Genomic DNA, 24,233 nt, shown 5'->3' with positions numbered 1-24,233 from the left:
AGGAGTTAAGGCCCTTATACACACAACGATTATCGCTCAAAAGATGGCTTTTGAGCTATAATCGTTGTGTGTAACTGTGTGCCCATTGGGCACTTACTGTGCAGTTTTTGTCCATCGCTGACTTCAGGTCAGCATGAAATCCGTCGTCCCTGATAAGAGGGACCGCACACTGCGTTCTCCACGGGCAGCGCTGATAACATTCTTTAACAGCTACTGTCCTGCTGGAGAACAATAGCGATGTATTTAGAGAACAGACCACCAGCTGTTCTCTAAATTCATGCAAATGGAGCTAGTTAGCTACTAAAGAGCTAATTAACCCATTAGTACCTAATGCAAAATGATTGCTCAAAACTGTCAGTTTCTAACGATCATCTGTGTGTGTAAATGCACATTTACTCTTTTGTAGTCCAAATTCACACATATGTGCCATGTGCTGTTCGCAAAGTCAGAAGGAACATCAGACAATACATACACACATGCAAGGTCTTTTCTTTTGCTTTTTGGGATTGGTGGCGGCTCTAAATATTTCTATTGGGAAAATCCCCTTTGATGCAAAATACATCCTCATTTTACATTAAGTATAGCAATATGTTAATGGTGACCATAAATGCACATTTTTCCAGGTTTTTACGTCGTTTTCCAGTCAGTTTGAGATGTCACAGGGAATTTCCCTACTGTCCCAAAGGCTGCTCAGAAGGAGGACTGCATTCGTCATCATCATCTGAGGGGTAAATGCTGAAATTCATTTCATTTACATATAAACATGTCATGTCAGATTTGGAACTTGTGTGAACCCAACGCTGCCTATAAATCATTCTGGTATGTTTCCTAACTTTATGTTGATGCTAGAAGAAAAACAATGTGCCTGTGCACCGAGTTTGGCTTGTTTGTGGTCACTAGTTGAAAGTTGAGATGTGGAAGAGACAAAGTGGTTTGGGCCACTGTCACTAGACACATACCCATAAAGGTCTCAAATAGCGGGCAGAAAGTACCTACTGTGCACCCCCTATACTCCAGTGCTGTGTGCCATAAGAGCAGCCCTGCCAGTCAGCAGCACTCCGCAAATCAGTGTTACCAAAAGAACACTGATCGGAGGAGATCCACCGACTGACACAGCTCTCCTAGAGATCCTCACCGTATTGCTTAACTTCTGTATTACATAACCAGCATATATCCACGTTTCGAGGCCATTATGCCTGTTCCTCAGTATTTGCTGGGGCACACTTCACCAGGGAGCACACAAAACATGCTCTTAAGTGCCGTAAATCTACACAACGCTCTCAGGTGCCGCACATCTTTCAGTGCTGTTTCCAGCGTCATTACTGTACACACCAGTGTACACTGGACATCTATTGTCTATACATCCAGCCTGGAGGTTGAGACGGTCAGTTGGGGTTGGTTGCACCTACTATATAAAGAACTCTCTCTTATTGAGGACCCAATCTACACGTCCTAGCACAAGATATGGTTTTACGTCTTTTTATTCTTATTCGGGTTCCTCCATTTACTTTTCTCCATACTATCCACCTATTTTGAAGGGCGTTGACATTTTAACAGTATTTAGTAGTATATGGTGGAATTATTTGGGAAGTAGATTGCAGTATTATGTGGAAACTACTGTATATGCCAGCATTATGTGGTCTATATAAGGAAGTAAATGAATGCTGCATATTATTAGGGCACTATATAATGGTATTATGTGAGCTGTATATAGCAGTATTATTGGAATAGTATAACTTGAGCTGATAGTACAAAGGCTGTCTGAAAATGGCAAGCAGGAGGAGGGAGGGCTCTTTTTGCTTGCTGTCCAGGTCCCCTTATTTTATTAAACAAGCCCTAGTATCAGTGCAATAATATGCAGATGTCTGGTGAAATTTGAGTAGATAATGATGACCAAAATGGTTTCCACTGAACTTTGCTGGAAAGATATACACTTGCCAAAAGGGATAGCAGTACGCAAATTGATTATAAAGTGGCGCTATCTCAGGTTTTGGCTTGAAAATGCCTACACCTGTATAAGTTGTGAGCCGTTATCTTGTGAGTGAGGTTGAACACTGGCCAGAGGGCTCATGGCAAGGCGTTGTGAATTATCGGCATTCAAACAAGATATGATAAGGAGTGACAGAAGGATTGGACATTCCATTTCTGAAGTTGTGCGGACATTTAACATTTCTCGATCAACAGTCATGTCATAAGAAGGCATGACCAACCATAGTGGACAGCACTGTGGCCACCCACGGGTGCTTTATGATTGCAACTGGCAGTGTCTGGTTCGAATTGTGCACGTGCATGGACAAACAACTTACTTCCATATTCAATGCAAGAGGTCCCATACGCATGTGTCACAGGTCAGTGCAGCATTCTGTAGCTTCTATGGGAGTAGAAGACGCATCAGAGTGATTCTCTTAACACCACGACACTGGACACAGCACCTCACCTGGGCTTGTGAGGTTGCTAACTGGACCCTAGAGGACTGGCTACATATGGAGTGGTCCGATGAGTTACGAGCTGATGGTAGGGTTTGTGTGTGGTGCAGACTCCATGAAGCCATGGACCCCAGAGGTCAACAAGGTACTGTGCAGGCTGGTGGTGGTTCCATACTAGTGTGGGGTGTGTTCTCATGGCATGGGTTGGGTCTACTGGTCTTCCTAAGCATGTCATTGACCGATGGCTGCTATGTTTCACTGCATGGTGATCATTTGCAGCCCTTCATAGACTGTATTTACCCCCACAATGATGGGATATTGCAGCAGAATAATGCACCATGCCATCGGGCCTAAGTTGTCCAGAATTGATCTGAGGAGCATTCTGAAGAATTCCTACGAATACCGTGGCCTGCATATTCACCTGACATGAGCCCAAGTATTTATGGGATGTAGTGGAGATGTCCATTTATACCCAAGATCCTGCATCTACAAATGACACGGAGATGTGGGTGGCTATCCAGATGGCATGGCTTAACACCCCTTCAGATATCTTCTGTACACTTATGTCATGTTGAGCTGCTAGAAGGGTACTATCTCATGACGTTTGGCGCATCGGTGTATATACACTAAATACCCACTTTATTAGCGACACCAAACTAGTATTGTGTTGGGCGTCCTTTGCCCTTCAGAACTGCAGCAATTTGTTGCATTGTCTATCTACAAGTATCAGAGCACTCGAAGTGTGCCAAGAAAACATACCCACCATTCCCCACATCATTACTTCACTTACATAGAGGGCAATGTTACTTGAACTGATCATCAGCTGTTATAGTTCATCTGTGCTAATGAGTGACAAGTTCTGCATTCAGATATATTAGTTAGATCACCAGTGTGACATCTACAATTTGCTTGACTGTGCAGTGCCTGTTCATTAGAATGATTCTTGACATCCTCTTTTGACCCCTTTTTTCACTAGTTGTTTCACTAGCCACAGAATCCCCCTTTGCTGGATGTTTTTTCTTATTCACACCAATCTCGGTTTACTCTTGACACTATGCACGAGAAAACTCAACCAGGTTGGCAGTTTTTGAAATACTGGTCCAGACTAGTCTAGCACCGATGACCATGTCTTGTTAGAAGTCACTCACATCACTTGATTTTCCCAATCTAATGTGGATTCACACTGAAACTTATCCGTGAAAAACATGTTCCCTTGATTTTATGTTGCATTCTTGGGTCATGTGGCCAATATCTAGACAGGGAAGCTCCAATCATGAAAGAGCAGGTGTCTCTGATAAAGTGGCTATTCAGTGTATATGGCTATATTGCATAGACCTGCCAACATTTCCTTGTGATTTTATTAATAGATAATATTCCATAAATCATGAGATACGTATATGGAATGCATGAAAGTGGTGTGAGCACTGCCAAAAAAAAGCCAAATTAAAATTGGTTTGACGATTTCCCAGTTTAATATGGCCTGTGACCTCTGATGGCCATTCTAACAGCTGTGTCCAGTAATTTGGCGTTTGCACAGCTCTTATTAGCAAGTGAAATGTCTGCATGTTCCATGAGCTCTCGCCTCAATGCATTGTCCTAGAAGAGCTATATAAAGGATTGTACAAGGTGATCATCATCTCTTCAGGTCATTGCAGGTAGCTTTAGGCTATCATTTTGTAGTGAAACACCAGCATGTTCAGTATTCACCTCTGTTATCCCTAATGCCTGAAGGTGTTATTGTCCATAGATCTTTGCTTCGAACCTGTGCAGAGTCACCAGACTCTCTAAATGCCATGCTTAAGGCCCCCTGCATACGGGCGGAAATTCCGTGGCGGGATTCCCCGCAGAATTTCCGCTCGTGCCCGCCTGTATAGGATTGCATTGCAAAACACAATCCTATGCAGACGGCCGTGATTTGTCCGCATGAAAACACACGCAGAAAACAAATCGCGGCATGTTCTATTTCTGTGCGGGTCTCGCAGAGCCCCGCACAGAAATGTCACTCCCGACACGCCGGCTCCGCTCTGCGCATGTGCCGGCTCTGCTCTGCGCATGCACCGGCTGGCCAGCAGCTGGCACATCACAGAGAGGAGAAGATGCGAAAAAAGGTGGGCCGCACTGCTCACTGCAGCGGCACGGGTCATCTCCAGATGGCCTTAGACTCCTATTTCACACAGCCGACAGCGATTTTGCCATGAGAAAATCACAGTGATATCATTGCTACCCTGTTTCCTCAGAAATAGGACCCACCCGATAATAAGACCTACCCCGGTTTTCGAGGAGTCTTGAAATATAAGACCTTCCCTGAAAATAAGACCTAGCTAACCTGCATTAAAAAAAAATACTCACCTGGTCCACGGCGTCCCGATGATCTCTGGCGGCGCTGCGGCAAACTGTAGTGTCCTCCTCGTCTGCCATCTCAGCTTCTTTCTGGTGATGTCACTGAATGCCTGTGATTGGCTCATCGAGCGGCGGCTCGATCAGCCAATCACAGCGCTCGCTTTGCTGGGGGCGGGGTATTCAAAGCCCCGTCACCAGAAAGAAGCTGAGATGGAAGACAGGGAGCACACTGAAGTTTGCCGCAGCACCACTAGAGACCATCGCGAGGCATCGGGACGTCGCGGGCGAGGTGAGTATAACCCCCCCCCCCCCTGAAAATAAGATTCTGTGCCTCTTTTGGGGCAAAAATTAATGTAAGACAGTGTCTTATTTTTGGGGAAACACGGTATGTTCCCGCATTTCTTATGCGTTTTCTCGCGGCAATACTTAGATTTTCTCACGAAACTTTGCTGTGATTTTGGGTTAGATCTTATTTTCCCCGGTCCAAAAGCCCACACATGGAGCATGGATGGCATGGAGGATAGGTCACTATAGCATAGAGGGGCGGAGTTAGGAGAGGAAGACGGTGCGGTCTGCCGACCAGACTGCTCGATGGGATTTGCATACATGTATGCTTTCACCAGGATGTATAACAAAGTATCCTTGGAAATGTGCGGTACTTCTTTGTTTTACAGCTGTAGGGTGGGTTTTTTAGCAGAAAAATTGGTGACGGGTTCCCTTTAATAAATATACCCCATTATGTTCATGGGACGCGAGGTTCACATATACAAATGTATAAGGCTTTTTTTGGGAAAAAAAACCCCAATTGCTTTAATTTCTGATATCCCTGAAAATTGTACTGAAAGCAATAGCTATCTCTGAAATATCATTATATACAATGCTATATTGGAGAAAGGCTAATGGTGCTAGTGAGGGGAAAGTAACCCCTCTACCCCTATTCTGAACTGTGGATTTGTGTTAATTATTTTTAACCCCTAATGGACCAAGCACAGGGAATTTTTGGCGCTTGATCCCGGAATTTAATTAATAATAAAAATACGGCGCAGTATTAAAGCTCCTGTAATGTAGCATAATCAGGTCGGGTCCTTGGCTATTAGTCATAACCAAGGATACGTAGCGCTCAATAAGCACTATATCGTGAAGAGAGAAAGCGGTAGCGCTAATTCTGCTATTCGACCCGTCGATCACATGACCGCTGGTTATGTTATAAAAAAAATGGTTACGAAGATAAGTTGAAAAAATGACAGAATAAAATTAAAATATACATATAAAATACAAAATGACCCACCGCTGACACCAACCAAAACCGTCGCCAGATGCGCCCTGACTATACAAATTATATATCAAAACAAAATGAAGAACCCATTTCTTTAATTTATCTTGGCGTAAATATACAAATTTTAAAAATAAACAACTATAAATTTTATTTTAACATTTTTTTTTAGCTTTTTACCCCTAATAAAACAAAAAAATCAAAAAAAAGATGCAGCAAAAATAATTTTGGTAGCTGAAAAAAAAAGAAAATCTGGCAGTAAAACCACCACACGGGTAAAAATCCCTAAAAAGTGTCTGGTCCTTCAGGACCGAAACACCCTGGTTGTCAAAGAGGTTAATGTACCAATTTTAAATGGGTCCAGGCTGCACATGTTGGAAGTTTGCTTGGGCAATAAAACTTCTTTTATAATGGAGCCACCAACAGATCATTCTGTAGTCGGCATACCACATTGTGAAGGTCATAGTGATGTCTATGCCCCTGAGACTATGTACAGGAGGTGCTGGGTAGGTCTTCTCAGTAAGCATTTACGTCCTGTAAATCACCTAAGACCCATAAGCACTGAAACGTTATAAACATCCTGTTATCATAAGCATAATCCTGTTGATGGTAATAAACATAGCTTACGTCTTATCTGAGCCTAATCCTCGCCGTGATGTCAGAAGAATGACAGATGTCAGTCCTGCGTATAAATGATGTATCTCTATGCAGAGCTTCATGGTGACTACATGCTGTATATTGATGAACTCCATAGAATTATTGACACCCATTGGCATTGGTCCTAAAGGCGAATGCAGACATTTGTATTGAGTTCACACTGACGGTTAGTGCCAACTGTCTCATGCAACGAAAGCAGAAGCAGCATTACACAATAAAGTTGCCCAAACATTGAAATAGCTGTGGGTTGAACGCTTGTGACTCCTCCATATATATATATATATATATATATATATATATATATATATATACTCTCCTGAGTGTTCATATGCTTTCAACCAAGAAAGGGGAATAAATTGTACCAGACCCATTTGGCATTTACTTATACGACCTTTCCAAGGAAATACTGTCATGGACCTATCCTGAGGATATAGGTCATCAGTAGTTGATCGCCGAGGTTCAGCTGCTTGGGATCATAATGAGGGGCAGAGCAGAAAGTCTCAGAGGCAGCTTTACTCCCATTGAAATCAATGGCAGCGAAGCCGGCTATTACACCTCCAGCTCCAACCTTACTGCGCTACCAGAAGTGAAATAGGCAACTTTGATCAGCTGATTGATGGGAATCCCGAGCTGCAGATCCTCGGCAAACACCTATTGATGACCTATCCTGAGAATAGGTCCACAACAGTATTTGTCCAAAAAAAGCCTTTAACTTCAACATTAGTATGCCTGATCCATCTTTTCCCCAACGTCTGCTGTCGGGTTACAGTTGGGACAACTCCATTCTCATTAGCCTTCAGGTTCAAATAAATTGACGGGTGTGGCTGACCTTAAAGCTGATTATTCTCAAGACTAAAGGTTTGCCTATACACCTAGAAAATATGCCACGTAAATTTGAGCAGAAGTAAATGAACAAAAGACAAATCTAAACCAAATCAATATTTGGTGTGACCACTCTTTGCCTCCAAACAGCATCAATTCCTGCATAAAATGTCAGAGATTTTGTAGGGTTATAGGCAGGTGTATGATTAACCAATTCTACCAAACAGGTGACAATGATCATCATTTTCAGGTTGAAACACAGTCATGGACTTAAACGGAAACAGGTGTGGTGGAGGATTATAACTGGATGAGAAACAGCCAAACCCAGCTAGAAAGGTGAGGTTCTGGAAGACAGTATCATGTCACAAATCATACACCATGGCAAGACTGAGCACAGCAACAAGACACAAGGTACTTATCCTGCATCAGCAAGGCCTCTCCCAGGTAAAGATTTGAAAACAGACTGGGGTTTCAAGATATGTTGTTCAAGAGCTTTTGAGGAAACACAAAAAAGGTCAACGTTGAGGATTATATACTCAGTGGTCGGCCAAAGAAACCTAGTACAGCAAATGAAAGACACATCATGGTTACTTTCCTTTGAAGTTGGAAGATGTCTAGCAGTGCCATCAGCTCAGAACTGACGGAAACCAGTGGGACCCAGGTACACTCAAGTACTTTGGAGAAGTCTGGCCAGAAGTGGTCTTCATAGTAGAATTGTGGCCAAAAAGCCACACCTTCAATGTAGAAACAAGACCAAACGTCTCAAATATGCACAAGCACATAGGACCTGAGGTGCAGAAAAATGGCAGCAAGTGCTTTGGACTGATGAGTCAAAATGTAAAATATTTGGCTGTAACAGAAGGCAATTTATTGACCGAAGGGCTGGAGAGCGAATGCCACATCTGCCTATTGCCTGTGTCTGGTATTACAGCTCTTTTCCATTCAAGTGAATATACTGTAGCTGAACTACAATACCAACCACGGCTCATAGAGAGTTGCAGTAGCGTTTTTGAAAAAAGCGGGCACTTTTTTCTAATGCCGCGCAACCCCTTTAGTAATCAACAGAACGCGTGAATGCACGTGTGCATGAAGCTTTAGCAGGGAGCAGGCATTTTCTCTGCAGCAGCTACTGCGTCACATGATAGCCAATCAAATGGATATCCATCCTTATCATGCAAGTATGGCTCAAAACTGCCAGTTATTTCAGGTCCAGGTCACGCTTTATGACGTCCAATTGCCCTTATAGGGCATATGAACTGGGGTTACCTTTTTGAAACAATTCCTTAAAGTAATTCAGGTTAAAGAGGTTGTTTGGTTACCGCACAACAATAGAAGAAACTACCTGTGACTGTACTCTAAGGCCTCCCTCACATGGCTGTAGGCGTTTTTACGTGTGCCCACCTGCGCTGTAAAAACATGTTTACATAAATCTAACTTTTGTGCGCCTGTTCAGACAGCATGGGCCCAATACCATTGCCTCCCCTTCCCTCTCCCTCGCCGGCTCACCTCCTCTCTCCCTCTCTCCTGCTGTTTGCAATGGGAGTGGGTGGGATGGGGGCGGAGCTAAGCACCCGCCCCTTGTCCGCAGCCAGCAATGGGAGGTGGGGTTTCAACAATGCACTTTTTGGTGATTTTTTTTATCATATCACAGGCCTCTCACCAGCTAAGCCAGAAACCTACTCCACACTGATGAGGATCAAACACCCCGAAACAGCTGTCTGTGTATGGATTCTGGCTTGGCTTCCTATTCCCAATCGTTATTATAAACACTTGTTTAAAGAGTCCTACATTGATTTGCAGGAATGCTGTCATCCAATAGGTGGTGCTGCAAAGGTATTGTTCCATCTTCCTTATTTCCATTTATTGCAACTGAACTGCCCCGTGTGAACGGAGCCTGAGCAATTATTTCGAGCAACAAGATAGTTGTTCTGTGTAAAGCTACCCTAGACCATATTATATTAGCAATCAATGCCAAAATCAAGCTAATTCCAAAGTGTTGGCTTATTTTTTTATCCCTGTACTGTGGCAGAAATCCAGGTACTTCCAAAGGGTTCACTTACTTTTTCTTTCAATCATACGATCATCATGCGCACAATTTAGGCTGTACTTACGATCTACATATTATAACGATATATTTCTTTTTAACATTTAAGGTTAGATTCCAAACAATAGTCCCCAATGACATCAGCATTAAACAATGTAGCACAACAATGCGCCTGATAATTGTCATAGTGACCTATTTCCCACATGCCTTACTGCATTCCAACTCCTAAATTGTATTTATGGTGACAAAAGCCGCATAGGAATAATGATGTGTGTCAAGTGACACTAGTGACACTAGAAGAGCTCTCAGTCTTTAGGCACAACCCACTTTCTTTGTTCCTAAGAGATGAATGGGAACCTCTCTCTTTAATTTACCTGCTGCTTTTCAGATGATATCAAATTACGGCTATGGCTATTTACACTGCTTTGTGGCTAGCATCAAATGATATAATACACACAGAGTATTAAGGTGTGAGAAAAATACTATCCTGGGTATTAGATAGCAAGTGTACCACTCCTATGAAGGAATCGAGGGCTGATGTTTAATCCCCATTCATGAAAAATTCCGGTTTTTCAAAGCCCAGGCTAAGTGATACAAAAAGGAATTGTGCCATATAGTGCAAAAAATGTCATAACCAGAAAGGGCAAGGGCAGATTAGGATATAGGGCAAACCCTCTGGAGGATTTCTTAGATGCTCAGCACATTACTGCAGATTGGGATGCCTACACCCACCTTAACCACATGAAAGATTGCAGATTTCACTGGAGGTTCTTAAGTCTAATATCAAATGTCAGAGTATTTCACACCTATTTTTTCCTAACTTCTGTCTGATGAAAAGTTTGGAAATACTCTGTGGATTTCCCTAGAAGGGCTGTAAGTGTAATACTATATAACAGGCAGATTAGGACAATAGAATATCAATTATTTTTTGTGGTTACCAAAACAATGGCCACATCTTTCATCTCGCATTCCATTAGCAGGGCTAGGTCCCTGAGGAATACAAATCCCTTGGCCATGTCTGCTCTGTTGATGACCTCAGTCCTTCATTAGCTTTATAACATGCTTCAGGCTGTGGATATGAGATAGTGGAGTGACAATCAGATTTTTTTTCTCTAGATGTTACACCAGAAAGTGTTAGGAAAATTAAATCACTTACAGATCCAAGCTGGAGCTGAAAAGCAAAAAAAAAAAGATTAAACAGAAGCAAAAAAGCTGATTTATCCATGTGAATATTACAGTAGCGACAAGTCTTAGTATTTGTAAATTAGGTAAAATTGCTACATTATTTAATTAGGTTTTTCGGTTATTGAACAACATGGCTGCAATAGCTGTCATGAAATAATAAATAGAGCAGTATATATCCATCCTCCATGACCGGAATCCAGCGCTGTTGCCCTGCCGTCTTCCCAACGATTATTGTGGAAGAATGCATCTGCATAAAGGCCCTTTTACACGCAGCGATTATCGCTCAAAATTCACTAAAAAAGCCATCTTTTGAGCGATAATCTTCGTGTGTAAATGTGTGCTAATCATGCACTTACCGTGCACTTTTCATCCATTGCTGACTTCAGGTCCGCATGAAATCCTCGTCCCGATAAGACGGACCGCACACTGTGTTCTCCGCGGGCAGCGCTGATAACAGCTGATAACATTCTTTAACAGCTGTTAACAGCCACTGTCCTGCTGGAGAACAATAGCAATGTATTTAGAGAACAGACCACCAGCTGTTCTCTAAATACATGCAATGAAGTACTGAAGGGCTGATTTAGCCCATTAGAACCTATGTAAAATGATCGCTCAAAACTGTCCGTTGCTGATGAATTTTGAGCGATTATCTGTGTGTGTAAATGCGCCTTAAAGGGGTTGTCTCGTGCCGAAACGGGGTTTTTTTTTTTTCAATAGGCCCCCGTTCGGCGTGAGACAAACCCAAGGGATGGGTTAAAAAAAAAATATATATATATATTACTTACCCGAATCCCCGCTCTGCGACGACTTCGTTCTTCCGTCTCTAAGATGGCCGCCGGGATCTTCACCCACGATGCACCGCGGGTCTTCTCCCATGGTGCACCGTGGGCTCTGTGCGGTCCATTGCCGATTCCAGCCTCCTGATTGGCTGGAATCAACACACATGACGGGGCGGAGCTACGATGACGACGCGGGACCAGCTCTCCGGCACGAGCGGCCCCATTCACCAGGCAGAAGACCGGACTGCGCAAGCGCGTCTAAAAATGCCAGAAGACAGCGAATTTAGATGGATCCATGGCGACGGGGACGCTAGCAACGGAGCAGGTAAGTGAATAACTTCTGTATGGCTCATATTTAATGCACGATGTATATTACAAAGTGCATTAATATGGCCATACAGAAGTGTATAACCCCACTTGCTGCCGCGAGACAACCCCTTTAAAGGGGTTGTCCCGCGCCGAAACGGGTTTTTTTTTTTTTTCAACCCCCCCCCCCGTTCGGCGCGAGACAACCCCGATGCAGGGACGTACAGACAGCTTACCGGAGCGCTTACCTTGATCCCCGCGCTCCGGTGACTTCTATACTTACCTGTGAAGATGGCCGCCGGGAACCTCTTGCTTCGTGGACCGCAGCTCTTCTGTGCGGTCCACTGCCGATTCCAGCCTCCTGATTGGCTGGAATCGGCACGTGACGGGGCGGAGCTACACGGAGCCGCTCTCTGTCACGAGCGGCTCCATAGAAGAACACAGAAGACCCGGACTGCGCAAGCGCGGCTAATTTGGCCATCGGAGGCCAAAAATTAGTCGGCTCCATGGAGACGAGGACGCCAGCAACGGAGCAGGTAAGTAAAAAACTTTTTATAACTTCTGTATGGCTCATAATTAATGCACAATGTACATTACAAAGTGCATTATTATGGCCATACAGAAGTGTATAGACCCACTTGCTGCCTCGGGACAACCCCTTTAAGTCACCTAAATGCTACAGATAATCAGATGCTGCAGCGTCACCAACCGTTCTCCTGGTATCAGCGCTCACATCCCAGGCACTGCAATGCCAGGGGTTCAGAACAAAGACCTCTCAGGAGGATGGTAGGGCAGCAGTGCTGGATCCCCGCTCACCAATGGTGCGGATTTTGATGCAGTATTTGCTGCAGAATCTGCACCTTTTCCACCATGTTTGAACATATCCTTAGTCACAAGTATAGACAAACACAATCTGCCTGAAGTAGTAACACACAAGGAGTTGTACCATTCATGTCTTTTCTTGGGCACACTGAGTAATAGCCACAGTGCATGGAGAAAAAGTAATGAACCTCTGTGTCAATGACTTCTCCAAGAGTTAAGGTAAACGTCACTTCTTGAGGTTTATGCACACAATACGGATTTGCTGCAGAAACTCCATCCGGAAATTCTGCCACAAATCTGCAGGGAATTCTGTAGTGACAAATCTGCACCATTTTAAATTTGCTGGTAGATTTGCTGTTGCAGCAAAAAAAGCATATTCACCTTTTCCATCTTCCCCTTACTTCCATTCAGAGGCTTGCCTGATTCTCCATTGATCTCTCCTGGCCTCTCGCAATTATGTTTCAGCCCATTTGACCACTAATGCCTGTGACTAGTTATGTGTGTATACAAGACGTCAAAGGGAAAATGAAACAATACCTCTGCAGCACCACATATTGGAAGGCAGTATTCCTGCAAGTCAATGTTAGATTCCTTAAACAAGCCTTGTAACAATGACTGGGAATTGTAAGCCAAAGCCAGAAACCATACACAGACAGCTGTTTCAGGGTGATTGTCCCTCATCAATATGCAGTAGGTTTCTGGCTATTAGGTTTCTATAAGGCCTCTTGCCCAGGGACTCCGCCAGCTGAATATCGCACGGCGCCCCCCAAAGACCCCATATTTACCTTTCCGGCTCCGCCACACAAGTCCCGTCTGGCGCGCATGCTCAGTACAGCGCATGACGCGCCAGCAGTGGGCAATGATGCGGCCTAATAGCTGCGGGGTAACGCAGAAATCCGTCCGTGGGCATTAACCCTAAGGTTCCTCAGAGGAAATATACAAAAGGAAAGATGGAACAATACCTCTGCAGCCCTACCAATTGGAAGGCAGCATTCCTGCAAGTCAATGTCAGACTCTTTAAAGAAGTCTTGTAACAATGACTGGGAACTGTAAGCTAAAGATGTCATCACTAGAGACTAGAATGCAGAGACTAGCCGGGAAACAAAAGAGAAGCTGAGCAAAGTATTTTTAAAATTATTTTAAACTACCTTTAGCATTTCACAAGTGTCCCTGTCTGCAGATTCACAGAAATTTTGACTACTCCATTGATCTCAATGGGAAAAATCTGCAATAAATCCCCAAACAATCAGCAGCATAAATGCCATGCTGTGGATTTAAAATCCACACTGCAGTTCAATATCTGCATGGATTTTGAATGCATTTTTTCTACGGTACGCTGCTGCTCTAAGGGTCCTTTTAGACGAGTCAGTTCATCGTTTGAACGAGCGAGTGACGTCATCGCTAGCTCATTCGCTCATGCAGCCTTGGCTCATACGTCGTTGGCTCGTTCAAACAAGAAATCGTTCAGACTCGTTTGACATTCGCTGTATAAGTGAATTAGAGGGACTGAACAAGCGCTGTTTAAACCGAATGAGCCAACGATGATTTTTATGCCTGCAATGAAGGTGAACGAATATCGTTCGGCGTTGGTCCGCGTTTAGACTGAACGATTATTAGCTTTCGCTTGTTTAAACTATTTAAGAACTCTAAGGCCTCATGTCCACGGGGAAAATCAGGCCCGCTACGGATTCTCCATGGAGAATCCCACAACGGGTCCCTCCTGCCCCGCGGACATGAGGCATTAAAATAAGAATAAACTCACCTGCTGCAGACGGTCTTCCCTTCTTCATGGTCGGATCTTCTTTCGTCGGCCCGGCGGATGTGCTCGGCACGCCGGCTGCGTGCCGTGCGCATGCGCCGGGCACATCCGCCAGGCCGAAGAAAGAAGATTCGGCCGCGAAGAAGGAAGATCAGGCTGCAAAGAAGGGAAGACCCGTACCGTCCGGAGCAGGTGAGTTTAATTCAGCCGCAGATCCGGATGGCTTCCATAGGCTTCAATAGAAGCCTGCAGGAGCCGTCCCCGTGGGAGACCCGCACTAAAATGGAGCATGTCCGGATTTTTTCCTGCACGCGGGACCCGCGCCTGCAGGGAAAAATGACATCCGCAGGTATTTAACTACCTGCGGATGTCTAATGCATCCCTATGGGGCGCCGATCCGCTTGCGGGAAAAACACTCCGGATTTGAATTCTTAATTTCCCCGTGGACATGAGGCCTAATCGTTCCATTTAAAAGTACCTTAATACATTGTAGATTGTGATCTGCTGCTAGTCAGTAACTTCACTGTTATACTTATAGACTATTAAAGTGTGCCTATAAAAGTCTGTCATTGTATTAGTGTATATGTCTGAAGCTCAGATTTTTGGGGAAAGATTCCTGTCCTGCTCTGTTAAGAGGTATATTTCAGACCTTTCCTGCCTGCTCTGTTCCCTTCACCTAAATGACCCCGAATTTCAAATATCTATTACTCAGACCGAACACTATTATAAAAGGGAGCAGGGAAACACAAGCTTTCTGGTGCCAGTGAATTAGAGGTCAAAATACAGTAGCACTAAAGGTGAGCAGGATGATTAGTAATGGTAATTTGCTCAAGAAGGTTTTTATTGCCCAAGCTATGCGAGTTGGCAGATTTGCATCTGGAGAGTGTGTTTTATTGCTAAGTACTCTTGTTTGGAGGGGATTTGAGGTCTCAAAGCAGTAACAGTATGTGGTAGTAGACACAACAATCTGCTGTCTGATACAACTAATGATGACAATCATGATGGTAATTGTTTCGTCTAGACCCATCAAGATGATGACAGGTAAAAAACTATTGTCCTAATAGATCATAAAGGATCATAATGGTTCATGACTGATCATAATTAATAATAATCTTTATTTGTATAGCGCCAACATATTCCGCAGCGCTTACATTTTTTGATTCTTGACCTTGCAAAACTGGAATCCATGGCATCAGTGTTAAATGGATTTTCTGGTAAACTACTGATGATCAATAGTTGATGACCAATCAGCTGTTTGAAGAAGCCGTGGTTCTTGCGTGAGAGCTCTGGCTTCTTCTCAGGCATGTCACGTTTATCAGTTTGAGATTAGCCAAATCCCATTCAAGTGAATGGGATTAAGCTGCAATACCAGGCACAGCCACTGTATATTGTACGTCGCTGTGACTGGTATGGGCTGAAATGACAGTGGTGCGCATTCAAGCACTGCTGTCACTTAAATCAGTTTTTAGGGTATCTTGAGTGGTGGACCCCTGCCAATCAACTATTGATGACCAGAAAACCACTTTACCAGAACTGAGCACTGTGTTCACATCTCCATTGGAAGATTCATCAGATTTGATAGCAAAAATAACGTAAACCAAGATAGCATTCTCATGAATCCCACTCAAGGTCAATGACAGTCTGCCTGCAGCTATTGAGATCCATCCTATAATCTGTCACTTAATGATTCACAGAACCCACGAGGTTACAGCTTTAGGCCGCCTGCAGACGGCCGGGTCGGATCCGGCAGCGAGAATTCTCGCCGTGGGACCCGACCCAAGTGCGTGCAGAGAGCAGCGCGTACTCACCCGGGGCCCCGGCTCTTTCATGTGCCGGCTGCCGGGCAGCCGGCGCATACGCAGACCGGAGCTGGCGGCGGGTGAGTGACGTATCTGTGCGAGGCTCTGCGAGCCGCGCACAGAAATAGGGCATGCCGCGGTTTGTTTGCCGTGCCAGATTTCGCACGGCCAAACCGCGGCCATCCAGTGGCGGAAATCCCGCCCTTCTGCAGGCGGCCTTACTGTAGTAAAAAAATGTGTTACATACTGTAGATAAAGAAAATTATCATCTTTATGATGAATCTTCCCCCGCTGTCACTTATTATGTTACAGTTACAGTTTGAGCCAGACAGCAGCCGTGTGCTTACAGGACCTGTGATGTCACCATCATGTGATCAGTCACTGCCTCTGAGCTCATTACCTCACACCTAACCCCAACATAACCAGTACACCGTGTTAAATCCCACAGTACATGTGTACGTATCAACACCCAATCACTAGTGTACTATATAAAGCCCAGTCGGAAAGGTTGAGCATTTAAAATATTTCAGACTTCTTGGGATACAGTTTAAGCTGCTGTTACATAAAACTCTTATTATTTTATCCATTTAGTTACAATACAGAACACTAATGCCCCGAAAGTACGTTAATACTGTGGACAATGTTTGCTATATTTGTGGGGAAGTCACATTTGCCAACCAGAAGAAAAGTATCACTTCTCAAGTGAAAAAGGCATATCATCTTTACTTTGGATGCAAGATTGGCGACCAAGACAAGCCTTGGGCCCCACATATATGCTGCGCTACATGTAAAACACAGCTTTCACAGTGGTTGAATGGCAAAAGACCATCAATGCCATTTGCAGTCCCCATGGTGTGGAGAGAGCCAAGCAACCACACAAATGACTGTTACTTCTGCTTGGTTCCTCCTCTTTCCGGCGGGATAACGAAGCAAAAGAAGTCGAGAATACTGTACCCCAACATTCCGTCTGCATTGAGACCAGTTCCACATGGTGGGGGGCTTCCTATTTCTGAACCTCCAGCAGAATATTCTCTTGATTCAGCTGATGAGGACGAAGGCGAGACGACCTGTTCTTCTCCTGGTCCGTCAGCATGCAGTGATCCATATTTTCACTGTGGTGCATCATCAACCCCACACAGAATAACACAGAAAGAAGTAAATGACCTGGTTCGTGATTTGGACTTATCCAAGAACAAGGCAGAATTGCTAGGATCAAGACTCCAACAATGGAATCTTTTAAAAGAAGATGTCACAGTTACTTCATATCGAAAGCGGCACCAGCAGTTTGAGCCTTTCTTCAGAAAGGAAGGTAATCTGGTATTCTGTTCCTATATTGAGGGCCTCACGAATGCCTTAGAAATTACTCATGACCAACAAGAATGGAGACTATTTGTAGATTTTTCGAAACTGGGGCTTAAAGCTGTGCTTTTGTATAATGGAAACCGTCTTCCATCTATTCCAGTAGCGCATGCTGTCCACATGAAAGAGACATACGATCATTTAAAGCAGCCACTGAATTTTCTTGAGTATAACAAGTACAGCTGGCACCTCTATGGTGATTTGAAGGTAGTTGCCCTTTTAATGGGACTGCAGCAGGGATATACAAAATACATGTGTTTCTTAGGGAATTGCATTACTTGCGGAAGGAATGGACTCGCAGACAAAATGTAGCAGTAGGAGAGAAGAATATGCAGCACTCAGCTCTAGTCGAAGCTCACAAAATCCTGCTACCACTCCTTCACATCAAACTAAGTTGGATGAAGAACTTCGTGAAAGCCATGGACAAGACTTCGCCACCCTTGCAGGGTGATGCGAAACAAGCATGGAATGCTTTTCGCCTAGTGTCTACAAACATTCTTGGGGATGTTACGGCAGAAAACTACAAGGAACTAGTACAAGACATGCTGATGCAGCATCAGAAACTTGGCTGCAATATGTCTCTAAATATCCACTTCCTTCATTCCTATCTAGATTTCTTTCCAGACAACTGTGGTATGGTTAGTGATCAACATGGCGAATGTTGACCAGTGAATCATTCATCTCAAATGCAGTAAATGCCGACAGCACATCCTCCATTCACACTGGGAGATGTGCTGCAGATGATGATTATTTTATTGGCTGCATAAACGACCCAATCATCTGACAAACAAGCATTTGCTCATTTGTTGGCTGATTGTTCCCCTGTTTATATGGGGTAATGATTAGGCGAACGAGCATTCTAATGAACACTTGATCCAGATTACTGACCTGTGTAAATGAACCTTTAGCCTTCCCTGGTGTTATGCAAGTCACCAACATTTTGTGATATGTGTCAGCTATCAACTTTATCTTCAAAGGATACACTTGATGCCTATTGACATAAGTGTTTATATGTAGATTAACTAAAAATATAATGTTTTTTTCCCCGAGGAACAGAAGAAGACATATGACTTCAGATGTCTACAGTTCTTGAAATTACACTGATGTGCATGACTGGGTCACCAGACTATTGCAAATGCTAAAGTATCTCAAGGCATATTTACAATACTAACAACACTATTGTACCCAGACCAGGCCTGAGATGTGAGCCTGTTTGATTCATCATGTAGGCATAAGACCTTTATTCATGACATTAATTGGGTTCTCAGCCTCAGACAAGGATGTATGAACCATAGATGCAACTGCTTTGGGGCCTTTTGAAGAGAGAGGGCCCTTCCATTGTTGGTCTTGTCCCTTACTGGTGACGGAAACTTGTGCATTGTTAGCAAGCAAGAGATTGAGGATTTAGCCTAGGGTCACGGAAAGAGTGTAAAGCAAGCATCAAGCCCTCCTTTCCTAATTAGCAAACCCGTTTTGGTAACAAAGGGCAGATTTTGTCTTATCCAAGATGAAATAAAAGAATAATCTTATTATACGTTACTGCTAATATATTAGGGCTCGTTTATATCCGTGTCGAAGGCTCTGTAAGACGTCTCCAGCCCATATTTCTGTTATAGACAAAATAGTGCTGCATGCAGCGATATTTCATCCTGTAAAATGCTGGAGGGCATAACAGAATCCCAATAGACCCAATTATAGTCAATGGGGTCTGGCATTGCCAGATTTGGCATTTCCAATTTTACCGCTATTGAGTTGAACAACGGAACTAATTAGTGCCAGCATGAACAAGCCATAAGGCTTTATTCCCACGGCCGCCCGATATACGTTGTGATCTGAGGATTAAAAACTCGTGAATGCGTGCACAAATCTAACGTTTGTGCGCCTGTTCAGACGGCATGGGCCCTGGCGCATATACACCAAGGCCACCATGCCATTGCCCCTTCACTCCCTGGCCCATGTCCTCTCTCCTGCCCTCTGGTTGTATGCAATGGGAGGGGTCAGGACAGCGGCTGGCCAAGCGCCGCCCTGTCCTGCCTCCTCCCATTGCTGGCTGCGGACAAGGGGGGGGGGCAGGAGGTTAGCTCCACCCCTGCCCCCCCTACCATTGCAATCAGCCAGAGGGGAGGAGAGAAGAGGGAGGGAGTTTAGCAGTCACGCTGCTAAACTCCCTCCCACCTCACTTCTCCGGCCACTGTCATTGGCTCCTGTAGGAGCCCATGCAGCGGCCGACGTATTCCAGCTCAAAAGATAGTTCCAGGACTATCTTTTTGGCCCGACTTAAAAACGCCCGGAGCTATATTGGCCGACTGGGCGCTTTTACATCGTGGCAATACGGTCATGGGATCTGGAGCATTGGAATCCAATGCATCAGATTACAGCATATATCAGCCGACTGTGAAAACGCCGGGCCGACATATGCTCGTGTGAAAGAGCCCTAAAGAGTGCGTTCACATATGCTGATTTGCTGCAGATATTGTTGTGGATTTTGGTGCAGATTTGCAACGAATTTCAATTAAAAGGGTGAAATCTGCTGCAGATTCACACCAAAATCTGCAGTAAATTATGGAGGTGTGAACACAATCTAAGGTCTCATTCACACGAGCATGGTTTTAGCGCAGTATAGGCGCATGAAAAGTTTGCGGCTATTAAAGGGGTTGTCCTGCGCCGAAACGGGTTTTTTTTTTTTTCAATAGCCCCCCCCGTTCGGCGCGAGACAAACCCGATGCATGTGTTGAAAAAAAAAAAACGGATAGTACTTACCCGAATCCCCGCGCTCCGGTGACTTCTTACTTACCTTGCGAAGATGGCCGCCGGGATCTTCACCCTCGGTGGACCGCAGGTCTTCTGTGCGGTCCATTGCCGATTCCAGCCTCCTGATTGGCTGGAATCGGCACACGTGACGGGGCGGAGCTACGAGGAGCAGCTCTCCAGCACGAGCAGCCCCATTCAACACGGAGAAGACCGGACAGCGCAAGCGCGTCTAATCGGGCGATTAGACGCTGAAAATTAGACGGCACCATGGAGACGGGGACGCTAGCAACGGAACAGGTAAGTGAATAACTTCTGTATGGCTCATAATTAATGCACAATGTACATTACAAAGTGCATTAATATGGCCATACAGAAGTGTATACCCCAACTTTGTTTCGCGGGACAACCCCTTTAAGCTATTAAGTCCCAAGCTTAATTAGCAGTGAAAATGCCCGTTCACACTATCAGGAATTGCGTGCTGCGTGTTATCCAGCTCCCATAGGAGTCTATGGAAACTCCTGCGCAGCTCGCACCAAAGATAGGTCAAGTCCTATCTTTTCTTGCAGCATGGACCTCAGGGCCTTTTCACACGAGCGTATATTGAGCGCGCTTTCATGCCCAGTGAATATACCCTGCCCATCTGATGCATTGGCGTAAAAGCGCCCTGGCGGCCGTGGGAGCCTATGGTAGCTGCTAGAGAAGGGAGTTGGGAGGGAGTTTAGCAGCGTGTCTCCTAAACTCCCCCCCCTTCTCTACTCCTCTCCTCCCCTTTCTGGCTGTTTGCAATTGGAGGGGGCAGGAGCTAGTTGCTCATACAATGAGTTTGTTCACTGCGCTATTTTACGAGTATGCAACATGCTTCATTTTCCTGCGTATTTTTGTAGAAAAATATCACATATTGAACTAATTAGACTAATTGCCCATTGCAATCCATGTAAGCATGGCTGTGTGTTTTTTTTAGACATGCAAAGATTACAGTAAAACACATAGGTGTGCACAAATACACAACACCCATCTCACAAATACGCAGCACAAATGCGCTTATGCCCATATGACCCCGGCTTTAATAACATTGTATTTGTATGGACTGTGAAGTGACCAGGTGCTGTTATTTAGTTCACTATTCTTTGGTATATAGGGAAAATATGTTTTTAGAGCTTGAAATCATTTCATTTGCCTAATGTGTCTGTTATTTCAGCATGTGACTTGTGTAGCGAATGATGTATAAAAACTAACTTGGTCAACGTGATAAGCTGAGATTTGGAGGATTTTAATTTCCTGTTGCTCTTCGTGAGCGTCTGATGTCTGCGTGTCTGTTCGACAAACATTTTTACAACCAGATTCCACTTATCTATTGCCCACGCTTATCTCCTGGTGTCTCTGATGTGACAGAGTAAAATAAATAAATAAGTGGAGCCAGTAAAAGCCAGGCTTCTGAAGAGGGAAATGCCATTTATCAGTTTTATATCAAGTCAATAATGGGTTTAAATTCCTTAAGTTAACACAATCTAAAAATAAAGCGAAACCATACAAATCCATATTATAGGAAGTCTGCATTTCCCATCATTCCTTTATATGAATCTGTACTTCCTCAAAAGGAAAGAAAACGTCAACCACCCAAAAGGATAATAAACTTTTTCATTTTTGAGTTTTATTAATTACTATGGAAGTCAAACTGGAGCCAAAGTGCATTAATCTTCATTTGTTCCATCATACATTCCCAGCATCATTTTATTTTTATGTTTTTTTTTTCTAAAACTTTAAAGTCATTGGACTTGAAATTCTGTCACTTTATCATACATTGAATCAGTGGGAGAGCAACAGAAGGAGCCTTAAAAGAAAAGAAAATTCTAAAAAAAGAAATCCTTAAAGGGGGTTTCCATGAATTAACTATTCATGACCTATCCTTGGATTGAAATGTCAGTGGCATTTGGGTGAGTAATGCTATCACTTCAGTCCATATCAGGCACAGCACCATACATTGTATAGCAGCTGTGCCTGTTGTTGCAGTTTAGTCCAATTCACTCAAATTGGACAGAGCTGCTCTTAGACCATGTGATGAATGAACGTGATGTCATTGGTCTGAGAAGAGGGTGTGGTTCTCAGCGGAATGGTGCAGCCTCTTCAATCAGCTGATTGGTGGGGCCCTACTTTTGATGATCAACTCTGAGGATAGGTCATCAATAGTTTAGTCCTTGAAAACCTCTTTAAGGTGAACATATAGCCTTAGGGCTCATGCTGAAGACTGTATTATGGCTCTGTGCAAAAAAATGAATTTTAACAGGGCCGTAAAAGGTTCCAGGGCACATGTATAGGACCTTACTGTACATCCATATACTTCTGATTTCATATGGATATTTTTTAACAAATCCAACAGAAAAAAAACTGGCGTTTTCCATCGAATTACGTATGTAGACAGCTATTTTTTCCTAGAATCTTTTGTTGTAGGACAGAATATTTCCATATGTACAGCACCGACATAGCCTGTATGGCAGCAATTAGAGGCTGAGACTTTAGAAGGGTTGTGCTACAAAGGACAATCGTCACTTATCCACAGGATGGGTGATAGATGTCTAATTGTTGGGCGCCCCAGTGCTCTGCTGTTTCTATCTGCCCCATAGACAATGATTGGTGTATGTACGACTGCAAGTCCACTGCTCTATTCAAACTCCTGCTCATCTAAGTCAATACCTTGCATATCAACTGGAAAGTTGTGTCTTCAGCAAAACCGAATTGTTAGAAATGTGTGTAAAAGTGTCTAGTTGTCCTCAGAATCTGTGCAGCAGCTCCTTCTTCGATAAACCTGTGGGTAACACTGCTGTGGCTAACAATCCAGCTTAGCTGTGCCCCAATGTAGTTGAAGTCCAGGCACCATCACCACTCTTTTTGTTTCTTTTTGTTCGGCATGGACCAGGTATTGTTAGGATACCTGTCGTCCTGTTTTACTTTTTGTCTATGTTGTCTAAGTTGAGTCTCACTGGTCGATGAAATTACAAGCTAAGCTAAAAACCTGTTTAGAAATTACACCTGATACCCCTATTCTGCAGGAATGGAAAAAAAAATCCACCATACCTGCAGACTGTGAAAATCCTCCCCTAGAATGTAATTACAATGGGCTGAATACAGTTTAAAGGGAACCTGTCACCTGCCTAAAGCACCATAAACTAATTTATTGTGCTTTTAGGCAAGGTGACAGGGAGCCAAGGGGCTGTATGTTTATGCTCACCCGCTTCCTGGTTCCCACAGTGCTTTTTGCTGAAGCCATAGTAACATATTTACATAGTGTGTAAGGCTGAAAAAAGACCTATGTTCATCTAGTTCAGCTTATTGCCCCCAATGTTGTTCCAGAGGAAGGCAAACAGCCCCATAAGGTAGAAGCTGATTTTCCTCCTTTCCTCCTTCCCAACTCCAATCTGGCAATCAGAATAATCCCTGGATCAACAACCCTTCTGAAGGTTTTTACTGACTATAACATGTAATATTGTTACACTCAAGAAAGGTGTTCGGGCCCCTCTTAAACTCTTTTACTGAGTTCACTTTAACCACGTCCTCAGGTAGAGAGTTCCATAGTCTCACTGCTTTTACAGTAAAGACCCCCCTTCTATTTTGGTGTAGAAACCTTCTTTCCTCTAGATGTTGAGGGCACCCCCTTGTTATAGTCACAGTCCTGGGTATAAACAGATCATGGGAGAGATCTCTGTGTTGTCCCCTGATATGTTTATACATAGTTATTAGGTCGCCCCTCAGCCATCTCCTTTCTAAACTAAATAACCCAATTTTGATAACCTCTCTGGATATTGTAGACCGCCCATTCCATTTAATAATTTAGTCACCCATCTTTGAACCCGCTCAAGCTCTGATATGTCCTTCTTTAGTACCGGTGCACAAAACTGTACACAATATGTTATTTA

This window comes from Eleutherodactylus coqui, chromosome 3 (assembly GCF_035609145.1).
Source record: "Eleutherodactylus coqui strain aEleCoq1 chromosome 3, aEleCoq1.hap1, whole genome shotgun sequence".
Lineage (NCBI taxonomy): Eukaryota > Metazoa > Chordata > Amphibia > Anura > Eleutherodactylidae > Eleutherodactylus > Eleutherodactylus coqui.
This window is presented reverse-complemented; position numbering follows the sequence as displayed.